This window comes from Tenebrio molitor, chromosome Y (assembly GCF_963966145.1).
Source record: "Tenebrio molitor chromosome Y, icTenMoli1.1, whole genome shotgun sequence".
Lineage (NCBI taxonomy): Eukaryota > Metazoa > Arthropoda > Insecta > Coleoptera > Tenebrionidae > Tenebrio > Tenebrio molitor.
The window spans coordinates 2693870-2711805 of NC_091056.1; the positions used below are offsets into that span (position 1 = coordinate 2693870).

At 46.0% G+C, this 17936-nt stretch overlaps 1 long non-coding RNA gene across 1 annotated transcript in view; it reads right to left on the reverse strand.

The window, feature by feature from the left end:
- The window catches only part of LOC138140549 (uncharacterized), a 390561-nt gene extending 373395 nt beyond the window's left edge, over window positions 1-17166 (reverse strand). Inside the window, exons 1-2 of the long non-coding RNA XR_011162599.1 lie at window positions 15991-17166; window positions 15394-15941 (exon numbers count right to left, since the gene is read on the reverse strand). This is a non-coding gene — a long non-coding RNA (uncharacterized lncRNA). The remainder of the gene's footprint in view (window positions 1-15393; window positions 15942-15990) is intronic.
- Window positions 17167-17936: the final 770 nt, after the last annotated feature.

The following is a 17936-nucleotide window of genomic DNA, read 5'->3' on the forward strand; positions in this document are numbered from 1 at the left end:
TTTAATTGGATAACTATAAGGTTTAGGAGAAAAATATATCTAAATAAACTATCCAAAAATAAATAGGGAATATTTTTTTTTGAATTTTTTATAAACTACAGTTTAAAATTTGTAATGAAATGTATCAATAAGGAGAGGATTTTTACCAAATGCAATGTTTCAAATACATGTAACATTTTATATTTATCTAGTGTTTAGGAATATATGGGAGGATTGGGGCAATTATTTTGCTTTCCAAGAAAAATTGTGGAATTCCCTATTCATTTTTGCCTAGTTTATATTGTTGCTATTAACGAGTTCTGTTACCAGTTCAAATTTATGTACTTATTTCTGAGACACGTCGTATATATATTAATATAATTGTCGCCGGATTGAATACAATGATCTTTATAAAGGCGGTGTAAGGCGTTGGCGTTGGCGATTTAATTGTCGGCGAAGGACATAACCGATTTGCCCTGCGAGACCAGGGACGCCCAGTTTGCAAGCTCTGACCTCTTCATGGCCAACTTATAGTGGTCGAGGTCTTTGGGGTCATTAGTTGGCCACGGGTTTACTCGTGTGGCTTTTGCTAGGCTGTTTAGACGGCGTACCATGTCTGCATTCATCCAAAGGGCTTGCATCACTTGATCAGGGGAATGCTTGAATTTCAACCCCGCCATCAAGACGGAGGTGAGAGCGATCGTCTCCAACTTGAGGATACGTAGTCCGCCATCTTTCATGCCACAATACGAGTATAAAAGCCCGTCTGCCGTGGATTGTGGCAAGTGGCAAATGCGTTTTATCACTCCTCTTAGCTCCTGGTCTAGTTGCCTAATCAACGTGACTGGCGGAATTGCGACCACCAGTCTGTAGAGGTAGTGAGGGACTAGGTATCTGAACATTAGTTCGACTTTCTGGTGCGGTTTTAGAGAGGCGAGAGGCCCTAAATAATGCCCCGCCAAACTCTTCCCTCAGGCCCTCCAATTTCACATCTGTCCAAGGAGATATTCTCACACCCAGATAAGTGAACGCGGACTCCGCGACCGCAGCCGGGATCCTCTCTCCATTTGTCAGTGTCAACCCGCGGTCTGTTACGTACCAGGAGTCTTTAGTGGGTGCGATCTGAAAAGATGTACACTTGGGGGCTGAGATTTTCATTTCCAACCTTCCAAGGTACTCCTCAGTCGCTCGTAACAGGGCGCTGGCTTGTGCTACATTAGTCGCTAGTAAAAATAGGTCATCTGCGAAAGCCAGACTTGAGACACTCGCAAGTTTTCCAACCTTATACTCCGGGAGATTCTCCAGCTGCAGTAAAAGGGGTTCCAAAACTGCGTTAAATATAAAGGGGCTGAGGGGGTCGCCTTACTTCACCCCTCGCTGGAGTTTCATTGGCACTTCCACTGTGTCCTGTTTGATGTTGGTGTACAGATCCTTATAAGAACCCTCCACGAGTCGTACCACCGGCTCGGGAAGACCCTTCATTCGCAGTGCCGGACCAATAATCTGGTGCGGAACTGCGTCGAAGGCCCAGCAACTCATTTAGGATCTGTACATTATTAAAGCACCCTACCTCCGACTCGAATCCCTTTTGGCGAGGGTGGAACCGTACGTGCTTTCTGAGTTTCTGGTCGATTATGCCCCAGTATAATCGACTCGGCATTGAGCTTATTGTGATGGTTCTGTAACTCTCAGAGGGCAAGTCTGAAGCACATGGGCAATGGACGTGTCGGTGGCACAATTGTGGCGATATCGACGTTGACCAACTGGAACTGATGGTATAGCTTTGGTCGGAAGGTTCGCCGTCCGTAGCTGCACAGGACGGACGTGATCACGTCCCGACCATCGAGCTGGTTTGTCGGAGATCCATAATCTGCTCAAAGAATCTTCGGAGGCTTGTTCCACACCTTTGGAGAGAACGCCGGAAGCGATCTTTTCTCTCCAATTAGCAGATTCTGGTACATCACCGGCCATACCTGACAACCTATTCATCAGGGACCGCACACGGTCACCCTGTAGGACGGAGCTCAAGACTCGGTCGCCCACCTTCTCCACTAAGGTACTGAGCCTACCCAGGAATATACGGGGGAATCGCCCTCCTCAGCTCCAACACACCAAGACCGCCGTTTCGTACACAAGCATGTATGAGTGCGTGCGCGGTGTGAGCATTGAGGTGGTACAACCCCTTCACCGCCTTACGGATAAGCCTGTCCCCGTCGCGGAGAGTTCTGGTGGTGACATTAGGATTCTGGAGGCCGTAGAGCAGTCTAGGGATGACGAACTGCTTGAGGAGCGTAAGCTTCTGGTCGGGTTTCAGAGGGGCTTTCTTGATGTTCTGTAACCAGGCGGCCAAGTTCAGGATGCTGGGTTTCTCGACGCCCTTGTGGCCGAACTCGTGCCCTAAATACCTGAAGGCATTGAAGGCATCGACGTTCGGGATCAGCTTTTCATTGATTGTAAAATTGACCCTCATCCTCGAGTATCAGGGGGACCTCTACATCACGGTCCGCTGTGATGATGAGGTCGTCGGCGAACGCCATGATGGTATTGCGCTCGTCGTTGGGTAGTGAGCCGCAGTGGTATTTCTCGTTGACCCTTTCCAGAAGCTCGTCCATGCAGATGTTAAAAAGTATCGGACTGAGCGGGTCACCCTGTCTTACTCCACGACGAATCCCTATTCGCCTCGATACTTCCCGAACCCACCTTGATGGATGTGGAAGCGTCGAACGTAACCATGATGTACTCGTGTAGCGTGTCTGGGACGCCGAAACAACCTAACGCCCTACTAATGGAGTAGTGCGAGACAGTGTCGAATGCCTTTCGGACATCCGGAGATATGATGTTGTACGTGTTGGCGGTCAACACACGACCCTGCAATATTCGTGCAGAATCATAGCATTCGCCAGGGTGCCGTCAATCTCGGCAAATCCCCGCTGTGACGAGCACAACGGAGCATGTTTTGAAAGACGCGTTGCCAGCACCCTGTGAAGCTTTTCTGTCCGGGATCTGACCTGTTGGTGAGTCAGACCCGTAGAGGCCATCATCTCCTTATAGAAGATGCCGTTACTGGATCGGGCCTCTACTTCAGCGATCTTTCCCATGAGCTCGCTATCGGCAGCCGTTACTTGGGCTTAGAGCTCCTGCTGGAACTCCTGCGGATGTGCTCTGCGCTCATGCCTGCCGCACGCTTGCAAATATGGCAAACGCCGCATCGCACCATTGACACCGAGTGGTGTCTCTCGAGCCGCACTCTCTTGTGCCTAGCCAGAGATGCCTTCAAGGCATAGCTCCGGCCGCAGCCGCATCTAAAGCCCTCTGACACACTTGGTGCAGGGGCTGTGGTGGGAGGCCCCGGGCTACCAGAATTATTATACTTGGAGCCCGAACAAGTGTTTAGACCCATAGGCCTCTTTACTACAACCCCGGGGGCGTATTAGGCTTTCCCGGGAGCTTCGGCATAATGATCGTGAAGCCGAAGTCAGAAGGGCACTGCACGTACCCAGGAACGCAACTGAGGAAAAGGAACGCAGTTACGTATAGATATCTGGGGACGCACCAAAAAAAGGTGCCCGGGGGCACGTTTATTGCACAGACTGCGCCAAATTGGGCGCCATATCCACAGCTATATAATATATAACTAATTTTATATCTATATATATACAAGGTATCCAAAGTAATTTATAAAACGACGAACATACTACATGTCAACAGGACAAACGTTAGATGCACAAGTTTTAGTGTTCTGGGTTTTGCACAGATACCACTTGGCTAGGTTCAATTGTCCCGCAGTCTCGCCGGCTGAAAACACACCGCAAAGTTTGTTCCAACATAGTCCATGTGTGAGGCACAGTCACTGTTCACCAGAAACAAGTCGCAGCACCGCGCCATTCTGGAGGCTTCTCAAGGATACGTTCTCGCTCCAGGTCTATGTACCGATCAAGTGTGTCAGGCTGTCGTGTCGGATGTGTCCTTTGCGAAGCCTTCCAGATGTTCCATGGGAATACCTACAAGATCTGGCAACCTGTAGCCATATCCGAGCGAGTCCTCCAGTGTCGCACGGTCTTCGGCGAAAAGCGGGCACGATTGAATCCTGTGGATGGGATCGTCACAACGGCCGCAGACATTGCAGTTATCGCTTCTGACTTTGCCGATCCTCCAGAGGTGCGAAACGAAGTTTCCATGCCCCGTGAGCACTTGCGTGCTCTTTTTGGTGAAGTTGAAACGGGGACCACCGGGAACTTGGGGAAAGAAGGAGAAAGTGGTCCTGCCTTTAAGTGAGCTCTCCCACCTATGTTGCCATATATCCAGTGCCGCTAACGCTAGGAACTCTCCCAGATGTCGGGGGGAATCGAAGTCTCTCCTGTTGATCTGCAGGTGATGAAAGGATGCAACCTCCACTCTTCGTAGGGCATTCCTGCAGGCCTGCTGTCCAACTTGCAGATCGAGTGGTAGAATCCCGGCAATCACCCCCGCCGCCTCATGGGAAACTGAGGAATATCCAGAGATGATAATCTTTGCTGCTAGTCCGTAAACCGCCTCCAGCTTCCTTCTGTTTTTCGAGACGGCCAGGCGGTGAGCCCAAACCTCACTAGCATAAGCCACAATGGGAATAATGCCGCACTTGTAGATGGTGTGCAGTGAGTCGACAATCTCGTCTCCCCAGCTCAGGAACAGCTTCTTCCTTAGCGTTACCAGCACTTTTTTGGCTTTGTCGCAGACTGCGCGGATATGGTTGTTGAAATTTAGCTTAGGGTCTATTAGGATGCCCAGGTATCTCATTTCCTTAACAATCCCGAGTGTTTTATTGTTAATGACCACTCTGAGGTCGCGGTTGTGAGATTTTCTGTTCGGCCTGTGAACCATTATTTTCGATTTTGCTATTTTTGTTACGGTAAGCCCATCCATCCAGAACCTCGACAGCTCGCTGCATTGCCCCCCTAAGTTGATTTCTGCTATTCGACCTGATGATCAGAGCAATGTCATCAGCGTATGCAATGACTTTCACTTCCTCTGGGAGGTCCTCCACGAGAAATACATCGAGGACCAAATTCCAGAGGGTGGGACCTAGCACGGATCCTTGTGGGCAGCCCTTCGTGCAAGTCTTCCTGACTTCCAGGTCGCCATTTTGGTAGATTACCAATCTGTCCGTCACATAGCTCTTCACTGTTGCAATAAGATACTCGGGGATGTTTTTCCGACGTAGAGCCTTTATCATTGCTGGCCACCATACGTTGTCGAAAGCCCCGCTGATGTCAGCAAACACAGTGGCACACTGGTGGAAATTCGGATCCGTGACTAGCTCTTGGTACTTTAGGAGGGCATCTGTTGTCGACCTACCCGGGACGAAGCCGTATTGGCTAGGTGAGTGGAGGTTCTCCCTGTTGATAAAAAGTCTCTTCTTTATAATCTTTTCGAAGATCTTACCTAACTCGGACAGGAGCGTAATTGGCCTGTAGTTTTTGGTGCTGGAGGGATCTCCTGTCGGATTTTTTGGAAGGACTTTGAGGTCGCCCACCTTCCATAGTTGTGGAAAATATCCTGATTTGAGGCACGAATTATATACGTGGACCAAGAACGGTGCAATTTCAGGCATGATGATTTTTAAGATGCGACCCCTAATCTTGTCTGTTCCTGGAGCTTTCCTCGACTTCAGGGAACTCACCAACATGTAAACCTCCTCTTCCGTGACTTCCATGGTATTGTTGTGGTACCCCGGTTGAATGGCCTCGAAGTCTTGGCGCCAATCTCTATGCGTGGCGTCTTCCCCAGCTACTACATCGTCCGGCAGCAGTGAGTGCATCAGATAGCTCATGGCCTCCTCTTTTGACAGTGTAGTGCCCTCGTCGTTTTTGAAAGCCCCAAGAGGGCCAGTACGGCGTAGTTTCTCTGCTGCCAATTTGTAGACCACACCCCATGGGTTTGGTCCCAGATCATTTTTCACGAATTCTTTCCAGGACCTCTCCTGTGCCTTTTTGATCTCGCTTTTGAACCTTTCTCTGGCGGTCTTCATGTTTGTGAAGAGTATGTCGCTCATCGCGGGATTTTTATTTTTGTACAAGCTGGTTTTCTTTGCGAGGTACGTTTTACGGAGTTTCTCCACTTTCCTGTTCCACCATTCCGGTTTACCGGCAAACGATCTTCGAGTCCTGGCGCAGCACTGGAGGACCATTTCGAGCTCAGTGTAGAACTCTGAAATGGCTAAGTCTATTTTTCTTGGAGAGACGAGCACCGGATACCTTTCTAATAGGCCGCTGCACATATTACCGAGCCGTGGCCCAATTTCTTCCATATTAGGGTCGCAGTACTCTACTCTTTTGTTTAGCTTTGGGTTAGTTTGGGAGCGGCATAGCCTGATGTTGAAGGTTATCGGTCTATGATCTGATGAAGAGACATTGTCGAGGACTGCCCAGGAGTCGAGATCATCTATTGTGGAGTACGAGCCTAGTGTTAGGTCGATGTTGCTCGAGCCATTTACGGTCTGGAAGGTGGGAGGGAAGTTTCCTTCGTTAAAAATCGCCAAGTCATTGGTTAGAATGAAGTCTTCCAACAGTTGACAGTTATTGTCGCTAATCCTGTCATGCCAGAGGACCGACCTGCTGTTGAAGTCACCACACAGGAGGATGGAGTGGCCGTGCAGCCGGCCCAGGATGTGCTGAAGTTCCCTTGTTGTTTCCCTCAGGTGTTGCGGGGATGGAGGACTATAAACCGAGATTATGAACAGCAGCGGCAGGTCTGTGCGCTGCAGTGATATTACAGTTATGTGGCTGGTAGATATGTTGCTCAGATGTAAGATATTCAGTCTTGGATTGTTACACAAGATACAGCTATAGAATTTTTGTGATTGTTCGGCAATAAGTACGATTGAGCCGAGATTGGGGATAGTAAAGTTTCCGAGGCCTTTCTTATAGCAATACGGCTCTTGCACTAAGGCGATTTGAAAATTTTCGTCATTCATGAGGTTCATGACTTCAGTCGTTGCCGTCTTATCTTTATGGGCATTTATCTGAATTATTTTGACCTTACTCCCCATAATCGATGTTTTCAAGATATTCGGCCAACTTTCTTTTGTAGATGGGGCAGGTTTGGTCACTCGCTCGATGATTATGGTCTCTAAGTTTGGCGTTTATACAATTTTGGCAACGGTGTTTGTCTGGTGAGTGTGCATGCGGACAAACGGTCGCGGTGTGTTCCGACGAGGTGCACGTTGCACAGACATCCTCTGAGCTGCACTTGGCCGCGACATGACCAAATCTCTGGCATTTGAAGCATCTTGAAATCCTAGCATAGTTCTCCACCTTGAAAGCTTCCCAGCCGAGGTAGACTCTCCCTTCCGACGTGAGTTTCCTCCAAAGTGCAGGATGAAGCTCAAGCTTCCAGTTGTTCAATTTAGGCTTTTTAGGGCCGACTTTCCCTGCAAAGGTGCACCAAGAGTCAGGAATGTTTTCCTCTCCTCTGGTGTTTTCCTGGATTAGATTTAACAGCTCGTCCTCCCCGACTTCCTCGTTGACGTCGTATATGATTACCTTTGGCCAGATCCTTTTTGGCGTACGGGCTGTTAGCTTAACTTTGCGAAGTGTTTCGCTGCCGATTAGGTTCTCAACCTCCTTTGATGTTGATTCTATAAGAATCCCGCTGTCTTTAATTCTTATCACTCTGTCGGGTTTGATTCCAAACTTTTTGGGATCCACTGCCTTCGTTAGGATAGCTTTGGTGTCGTCCGAGGATTTGGCCTCCTTAAGCTCCTTGTTTGGGAAGATCATCACCTTGAACTTTTTCTGTTTAGGGCCAGCAGGGTATTGGGTGGATGTGCAGGGGTTCATGCTTGCTGCGGCCGCTTGGGCGTAGGAGGGGACCTGTATGCCACTGTTTACCGCCTCAAATACGGCGCCCTTCACCTTGTCGACAACGTCATCCTCACTTCTTCGCTTGCAGACATTGAATGTGTATAGGCGGCTAATGTCGTTTAGGTGTGCGTGGAGACCCGTTACCGCCTGTATGGCCTGAGACCGTTTGCCGAAAGGCTCTTTGGTTGAAATTACGAAGTCAACCATTATGTCCATACATGTGTTGATTTTCTCAAGAATGCACTTGAGGGCTTTGTCCTCAGGCAGCGTTGGGTTGTCCATCAGACCGGCAACACTGATCGTCTCCAGCTGCTTCAACCTTTCAATGTCCTGCGTCGTTGCCATGTTTCAAACACGCTACAAATCCAAAGACGCCGAGTGACCAGCCCGTCTCCCAAGGGGGGGGGCGGCAGAGGGCCCAGTGCCCTCTACCTGGAGGCTCAGGAGAAGGATTTGCCCCGGAGAGCTCTGCAACCCGCACTGCGAACTCCCGTTTTGTTGGTTGCCTATGTCCAAAGCAATTGTTGCGAGTCAACCGCAGAAAACGTTCCCACGTTTTCGAACCCAGTTCCCGCAATCCGTGATTTCTGAGCTTCCTGTGAGCCCTACGATGGTGCCCAACTACACTTTGATCACGTGTTAGTATTTCCACTCTAGCTAGCGCGGTAGTACAGGAGGAGGCCGAGCACGTGGCCACCACGTGCTCGACGAGTTTTTCGGTTCGTAGACTAAATAATCGCACTGGATGCAGAAATTCACTACAAACGCACTCACAAAACAAAACAAACGTTTCCTGTTTCACAATTCCACAATTTTAGCCACGAACTTTAGTCACATCACCAACTCGGTGCAGAGCTTTCAACACATCCGATCGCTACGACTGTTCGACCGGGAGTGGGGACGCACCACCTCACTTCCGTAAAATGTTGGATTTAGTCACAACAGGCCGAAAGGCTAACCTTTGGAGCTGAAGTGTCCAGCGGGAACCACGAACCACCAACTAACTATGACCTTTTAGTCGTACAGCGAGAGTCATAGTTACTCCCGCCGTTTACCCGCGCTTGCTTGAATTTTTTCACGTTGACATTCAGAGCACTGGCCAGAAATCACATTGCGTCAACACCCGCTGGGGCCATCGCAATGCTTTGTTTTAATTAGACAGTCGGATTCCCCTGGTCCGTGCCAGTTCTGAGCCGACCGTTGAATGGCGGCCGAAGAGGACATCCGGACACCCTCGCGGGCGCAACCGGAGCCTCGCAACAAGTCGGTTCCGCCGGAGGCCAAGGCACGGGACGAGCTCGGATCGTACGCTGGACGTCGAAACGCCGACGTTTCACCTCGCCCAGGCCCGGCACGTCAGCCGCGACCCGCTTCCCCGAGTAGCCCGACACGGCCCGATCCATAGAGCCAATCCTTATCCCGAAGTTACGGATCCAATGTGCCGACTTCCCTTACCTACATTATTCTATCGATTTCATCATTGGTGTTAGAATGACTCGCTTCAGTATATTTTCGTTTTTTAGGCATATTGCTATTTTTTTTGGCCGCAAAGACATTCCGAGATCGTGCTGCAAGAATTGTAAAAAATTATCTCTTCTTAGACGAGCAGGAAGGATATGAGGTTTTATTATAAGCGATTTCCGATTATTTCAACCCAAACGTTTAGAGAAAATCGATGTTGACCGGTTTCACAAGTATTACATATCGTTCACCGGCAGCAATAGTGGCACATCACAAAAACCAACATTTCTTAGAAAGTTGAGATAAAGATGCTCTCGTGCGCTTTTTCTTTAATTTGATGACTTTAAATTCTCCTCCACCTTAAATATGGAAACCTTGCTAAATTTGTTTTCCTCCATATCGTTTTTGTTAAAATTAAACGTACTTTCCGTTAAGTTTTTTAAGTCAAAAAAATCGTCGTGTGACATTTCGATAACATTGAACGGTTTACCTGTCTTTTTAGCCGTTCTTACTAAAGTCACATACTGCGATGGAGTGTAAATAGGGCCAGATTTTAACGCCCGCTTAATGTTCTTTTCAATCATCGAATGCACGCAGTCTCCCTCATTTTGAGTGTGCCCGGTAACAAGGTATTTATGAGTTATGGACTTTATCTTGTACTTGGCAACGGCATAAAGATAAGTGGCAAGAACAAACTTATTTTTTTGTTGGCCGGCGCAATTATCTGAATAGAATACAATTTCAAGATTATCGGTATGAGAAGCCTCAGCCTTTTCTGTCAATTAGTGCAACAGGCTCGTGCCAATTTCAACTGCTCCTCTTTCTGCCTCACCTTCGTGCCACATGTAACAATTCACAGGTCTTTGTCCCTTTTCTTTGAGGTCGCATACCGTAAAATTATAAGTGGATAATTTCAATTTGTAGTAGAAAGAGGATACTTGACCCGCCGGTGTGGGTAAAGCTTGGTTTATACTATCGGTCTTGTAACAGTCAGATCATGACACGGTCACGGTCAAGTTTTTTAACGGACCATTCATACTGTCGCGGTCAAGCAAGGATCAGTCTCGTTCAAGCAACATCCCGAAGAAGAAGGATATTATGTTTTCCAATCTTTCCACAAAGGACTTAGCCATAGTGGCTTGCATTTTGGACGAAGAAGAAGAGAACAGTACCTTTCTTTAATATTTCACCAAATTCCTTCCATATTTTATTCTTATGCATGTTGTCGGAATATCTTTTGTCTGTAAAATTATACAGTTCTGCGTGCCCTCGCGCCAGTTCTATTAGCCTTTCCTCCATATTCTTTGCAAAACAACGTCACTGTTCACTGGCGTAAGTACGTACCAATGTTTAGTTATGAATGAATGATGAGTGTTTTGATTTGATCGTGATAATTGCTTTTCAGACTTGCGGTTTCTGCTTAGACGGTACGGTCAGGGCACGGTCTCGGATCGCTCAAATATTCTTCACCAGAATGAGCGCGGTCATTTGACCAGAACGTGACTTGACCGTGCCTCATAATATGAACACTTCAATACAAAATGCATGTTCTAATATTTGACTTGACCGTGATCAGACCGCGATCTGACTGCGACCGTACCTATAGTATGAATCGGCCTTAAGGCAGCCTGGAGATCAAAACATGCCACCTGGTACGAACATGAAATTTTGTTCTTATCTCTTTCTTTCTCCGCTCTACTCAATTTTTTTTTCATTAATATGACAACTATGTTCTGCATCTGACCGTCTTTTTTCATCATAATTTGCATTTTGATAGGAAACACAGATTTGGCACTGGTCCTTCTTTGGTACAAAAAAAAATGCTATGTTGAATTCATGATTGAAAATATTTCGATTCATCGTTAAAGTGGCAAAAGGGTTTCCCTGGTTTTCACAGTTTGATTTATAGTCTCGATACAACTGGGCAATTGTCTTGCTTCCTTCTATCTACACTTTCTCACTGTGCGCCCGTGTATAGTGGCTTTCGATAGTTGAGATCGAAGAAATATGATGACGAACACCATCTTTAATATCGCTTGGCACTTCCTTATGATTAGTATGCTTTCCCCTGTAATCTTCTCCTAGGGTAGTACAGTGAAAGTTGCTTATAACGACGACCAAGGAACCGTAAATTCCCGTCGTTATAAACGGACGTCGTTACATAAGACTATTTTTTTTAATGAAAAAGCTAAATTGTTGTCTTTCAGGTATTTCTAATCCTTTCCCTAAAGTTTTATTATTATTGTTATTATTATTATTATGTATACAGTCCGAGCAGAGGCAATGCCTATTTTGCTCATCCACATGGTGAAAGTTATCCCTCAGCGGGATAACTGGAATAAGCCACAGCTGGTATCGAAAGCAGCTATAATTTACTGCTTGCTCATTTGAGCATTCCTACTGAAGTAGACATCGTCGATCTGATTTTTAAATTTGCTGATAGAGTCCGATGTAATAGCACACTCTGGAAGAGCATTCCAATTTATCAAACACGCGGTTTGGTAGGAAATTTTGCCGAATTCTGGTCTTGTATTTTTCGTGGTACAACTTTAGGGAATGCCCACGCAGCCCGTCGTTGTCCTTCAAAGAGAACATGCCATCGATTCTGCAAGATACTTTTATGTTCTTCAAAAGTTTGAACGTCCAGATTAGATCACCTCGTTTCCTTCTGTTCACTAATGTTTGCAACTGCAGTATATTTAATCGCTCTTCGTGCTGTTTGTTTTGGTTGCTCGTCGTTGCACTTTATCTAGAAGGTCAATGTCTCTCTGGAGTACAGGTGCCCAAATTAGGTTCGCATATTCCAAAATCGGTCTCACGTAACTTGAGTAAAGTTTAACGAAACTTTCCTCGTTTACACGCTGAAAAGATTTTTTCAGTGTATGAACCACGAAATTCGCTCGACATACAGTTGTAGCAGCGTGTTCGCTCCAGGATAATGTGCTGGTCAGAACCACTCCTAAATCTTTTTGTTGTTGCACAGTTGCAAGTATTTTTCCGGCAATGGTGTAATTTGTCTTGGGATTGCTAACACCGATATGGAGAACGGAGCATTTCTCAACATTTAATTTCATCTTCCATACGTCACACCATGTCTGAACTGCTGCCAAGTCAGATTTTATTTCGTTAGCTTTGTCAGCGGTACCGTAGATTTTGCAGTCATCTGCGACAAGGGCATGCCTGCTTCTCAACTGTACAGTTAAGTCCGAAATGTACACGAGGAACATTAGCGGACCGAGCACGGATCCCTGGGGGACGCCAGAAACCACATCCTGCATTGCAGAGGAAGCTGAGCCGATTTTCACGTAGAATTTACGATTTCTCAGAAACGCAGATATCCATTTGAGCAGGGAGTCTCTTATTCCATTGTGTTCCAGCTTTACCAGCAGAAGACTGGGAAACTTTATCGAAAGCCTTTTCAAAATCCAGGTAAACCACATCAATCGGCATGGAATTATCGATCCACCTCGTCCAGTCGTTGAGACATTCAAGAAGACACGTAACTGTTGATTTATCGGGTAGAAACCCATGCTGTTCATCAGGAATTACGTTGCCCTTCTGAAGGAAGGCGAGCATTGGCTTATGGATGAGCTTTTCCATTATTTTGCAACATATGCAGGTGAGACTTATGGGTCGGTAATTCTCCACGCACGTTTTGTCACCCTTTTTGAAAATTGGGGACACCGAAGCTAGCTTCCAGGTGGACGGAAGTGCGGACTTCGAGAACGAACAGGAGAAAAGATGGTGTAGAGGCTTCGCCAAAGTTTCTGCATTGGCTTTTAAAACTTTACAGCCAATTCCATCAGGACCAGGAGAAGATGAGTCCTTTAGTCGCTGTAATTCTTCCTTGATGGCAGAAATCGGAAAATCAATATCTTGGAGAGCGTTTTTGCTGCGCGAGCCAGCTGGAATAGGGATACTGGTTTGTGCAGTATCGTTTACGTAAACACTCCTAAAGAAACTAGCCAGGCAATCAGCAGTGTCCTGATTTTTTGCGCATAATGAACCTTTCGTGTCTTTCACACCAGCAGCGACACTTTAGAGATCATTTTGGACCTCGTGTATTTGAAGATGGCCTTTGGTCCTTTGCTGACGAGGTTGTTTTCATATCGTGACCTAGCTTGCACTAATTCGCACTTTAAATTATTGGAATAATTTCCCCCCACTGGGGGACCGATATTGACTGAAGATATTAGTTGCGGATCAGTCGTTAAGAGTAGATCTAATAAGGAAGGGTTTTGAGATGCCCTGTATCGAGTTGGATGCAGAATCATCTGCGACAGATTTGTCTCTAAGGCCATATCTACGAATTATGAGGCTGAACCGGTCCCACTTGGAGTCTTCGAAATAGGCCACTCTACCTCTGGAAAGTTAAAATCTCCAAAAATTAGCAAGTGTTTGTGAGTTTCAGATAGAGACTTTAAATGCTGGAAAAGCATTTCATCATTGATTTTATCAGTACGCGGTGACCGATATACACAAACTAATACGAAAGACTATGCAGCACAAGTTAGCTGTAGTGGTAATATTTCAATACACGGCAACGTTACTGGAATCGTAGTAACAATGTAGTTACGAAAGTATATTTTGTCGAGTAGAATGCATACGCCTCCACCCCTACCGGAACGATCTGTGCGATATACTGAGTAAAGAGGGAGATCCAAAAGAGAGGAAGGATTAGAAGGCGACAACCATGTTTCTGAAAGCAGCACACAATGAGGTTTGCGCTGTTGAAGATAAAGGTGAAAAGAGTTTAGTTTGGCTGACAGAGAGGCAATGTTAGTATAACAGATGACAATCTCTTTAACTTCCAGTAATTGGTTAGAGGAAAAAATTTGTAAATTTTGCTGGTTGGCCTGTCGCGACCCTTGGTGATGATTGCTATTTCGAGAAGAGATCGTTCTTTAGTTTGTCAATGGCCTTTTGGTACACAGTGCATTTAGGATCCCAGGCAGCATGATCAATCGGCACTTTCATATTTTCATCATTGTTTAGCTTGACGCAGTTGACACATGTGGGCTTTTCGGGATGACAATCTGAAATGGGATGCACAGGGTGTCCAGGACCAACTTCGACGCTGCATTTTGGACAGCAACCTTTGTTAGTGCAGGTTTTTGAGGAATGGTGGAAACCATTGCAGTTAAAACATCGAAGAATTTCGATCGCATCAAATGCATAACAGAAGTCGTATCCTATGAACAATCCTCCAGCACTCATTATTTTATTATACGTTATTTAGTCTACTTGTATAACTTTACATATTTTTTTTTTGTAGGCCACAATTTTAGTACTTTGCATTCTGAACTCAAGTGAATACCAGTACTAACGTGTTTTGTAGCATATTCTACAAACTCAACTATTTCAGATTCCTTAACAGTTTGTGACATACCAACAATTTTTATACGGGGCATAACACCTTTAATATCACGAACTTCGTAATCATCAACGAGCTTTTCCATTGCAACCTTTTTAAAACGGGCATTATCCTCCTTAGAAGAAAAACCCACCAAAACTCCCCCGTCTTTTATATTTTTTACTTTAGAAATTGACAACTGAGCCTCTATCGGATTAATTTTCGCATTAATATCACTTTTGGTGTCCACAGCAGACCGGTCAGTTTGTTTAGTTAGGCTTTATAATTACAGCAGGTTGCGTTTTATTTTTTAACACTTGGCTATACGATTGGACACTCACTTGTTCATCAGAGCCCTCAGATTGTTTGACTTTATCAGTTGTTATTTTTAAAATATCAGATTCCAAAGCATCGAAAACGGTATTTAGCTCATTTAACATATCAGAATGTTTTTCAGACAAGAATTTTTGCAGTCCAGTCTGGTCAACTGAAAAACAAGATTTGACGCATTCGCGACATTTCCACGACAGTCCCGGAACTGATTTCAGATAGGTTAGGATCTTATCGTCAAATTTGACACATTTAGGGTGAAAGTGTCTATTACATACTCCAGCACACGGTACGGAAATTGTACTACCTTCAATTATGCCGTGGTAACAGCCACATGACGATTGCATTTTGGTGAAACTAATAGCTGCTTAAATTTGAGTAAATAAATAAATTGGGCTCAGTCGCAGTGACAAAGATCGGCTAATAAACTGTGACCAAAAGTTGGCCAGTGACAGCTCCGGGCTCTCAGGGGGTTTTTCGGGGCAGAGGGCGTGGGTTCGGATTTTAAAAAATGGGCGCCAGGCAGCTATTGTCTTGAGCTGGTTGTTGCTTGTCCAGCTGCCGGGACAAGTGCTCAGTTCTTACAAAATAATTCCTAACATTTGCTTAGTTTCTAAAAAGTCCTAACCATACAAAAATTGTTAACGTGAGAAGCGGGAAATTCGAGGCGTTCTTTGATTTTTCGCAAATCCGCAATAAAAATATGGCGACTTATCTTATGCCGGATATGTTGTCTCCTCGAATAGCGTCCTTTCGGCTTGCGGGACGATAAGATTCCTACATGATGGCGTCACAGCGTGACCTTCACGTTTTTCGATATTTCTTGGCCGGAAACAAAACGATGCTGAACGATAACACTTGCAAACGATAGCCCTTAACGAACGATGTTCCCAAAAAAACGATCGCCTCTGCGAACGATGTGGCTCTCGACCACCCTAACGAACGATGCGGCGACGAATCACCCTAGGGAACGACCCCTAACGAATTGTCGTTAGTGTTGTGAAAATCGGAAGATTCGGTAATTACCTTTCAGCGAAAAAGGGGGTTCTTGGTGCTAAATCGAAGTCCTTCCGGCACTCCTTTACTCAAAAATTTTCGGTACTCTAAAGTTGCGCTACGGTACTGGATCGATTTATCCAAACGGGATTGACTCTAAACTGGATCGAACCACCCCCTAATACATGGTCTTAGTGAAATGAATTCAAAATTGAACGATAATTACCTCTACAAGGCGAGGGGTCACTCGACCACGAACTCTAAAAGGCGCTTCGCTGGCGTCGCTTCGACGGCTCTCGACGAAGTGTCCGACTTCCGCATTTTTAATCTCGGCACCGCAGTCCCATAAATCGCGAAAATCGTCACGCGCGCGATTCTCGACCTTATTCAGTTGTGCTACAAGGCGTGCTGCGCTTGCGTGGTACTGCGCAATCAAAAATGTGCATTTCCGGTGGTACTACACGTGCGCGTGTCATGACAGGTGGACCGTCATGGCGTCGGTTTGTTTACCTCGAAATTATGCCGAGCGGGAGAATTCAGGTTTTGGACGGTATTGTGTCGGTAAGTCGTGCACGTCTATCCTGATGTTAATTGCCGTAACTCGCAGGTCAAAAAAAAAGGACAGGAAGAAAGATGGGGTTGAAAAGAAGGAGATGACTTTCCGGCAAGTTACTAAAGAGGAAAAGGGACCCAACATTGCCGTACGGTCACCTATCGCTGAGAAGAGAAGAAGAGAAAGTGAAGAGAAAGAGAAAGTGAAAGTGGGGTTCCGAAAGATAGGTTGCAGCTCGTCAACCTAGAGGCGTGAGGCCACCTCAGCCTGACATTGGCGGGGGTAACATGTGTTCTTCCAGCCCCCCCGTGGTGGCTGGCACAAATGACTCTACAAATGAAGTTTTCCGCTTCCGGAATGAGCGACGTAAAAAAACTTGAAGGCAGGGTGGGCGCGTCGCGTTACCAAATGCCGTGCGTTATCTGCTAGTTCCGGGTCTTCGAACTGCGATCTATTAGTCCCGCGAGCATAAGTAGGACCTCTTGGCCTCCTACTCCGGCCAATCGCCATTGTGGCGTTTTGTAACGCTACACTACCCCCCTCCTCAAAAAGAAAAAAGAAAAGGTAACGCGGTTGCCTTTTACTTTTTACAAAAAAACGAAGATGAAGTCTTCACAAAAAAAACGTCAAAATTTGATCACTGCAAAAGTTTTGGGTTCCGCCATCAAATGGCTTGTTGATATCTGCGCGTATCAAACGATCGAAAACTGAATCTCAATGTTGATTAGTACTTGAGTACTGCGGTATGATGTAAGTCAAGTCCGGTTAAATGTCATATTTGGGATTTTTTAAAATAAACTTTTCCTGAACAAACTCCACGGTAAAATTTTACTGTCGCCAACATTCCAAAAGAGGACAAAAAAATCAATCGAAAAATTGAACGGTACGAAACAGTGAAATGCAAAGCTCGCTACGGTTCTTCGGCTTCTGCCAGAGATCCTCTGAATTCTTTCAAATCCTTCATGTGCCAAACACCTAGATTTGCGCGGTTCTCATCTTCGAGAGCGTACGCGAGTTTCGATAGTTTTCTCGTTATCGTGCACAGCACGTAGCGTGGCGCTAATTTTTGCGCAAAGTCTTTCGCAGCGCTGGAAAGTACTTTGTTGCGTTTCCAAACTTTGTCGCCTACAAAAAATTCAGCGTCGCGCTTCCGAAGATTGTACGAGCGTTCGTTGAGTTCGTGCGCTTTGTGAAGGTGCTGGGTTACATCCTGCAAGATGGTCTTGAGGTGCTCTAAATTTTTCGCGTGATTTTCGCGATCAGCTGTCGTCAAAGTTTCCGGATTTTCCGCTACTTTGCCGTAAAATTCGCCGGTACAGGGTACTACCCTACCAAAATTGAGAAATGCTGGACTGAACCCGGTTACTTCGTTGACCGCTGTGCGAATCGCGTACCCGATCTTTGCCACCTCGGCATCCCACTT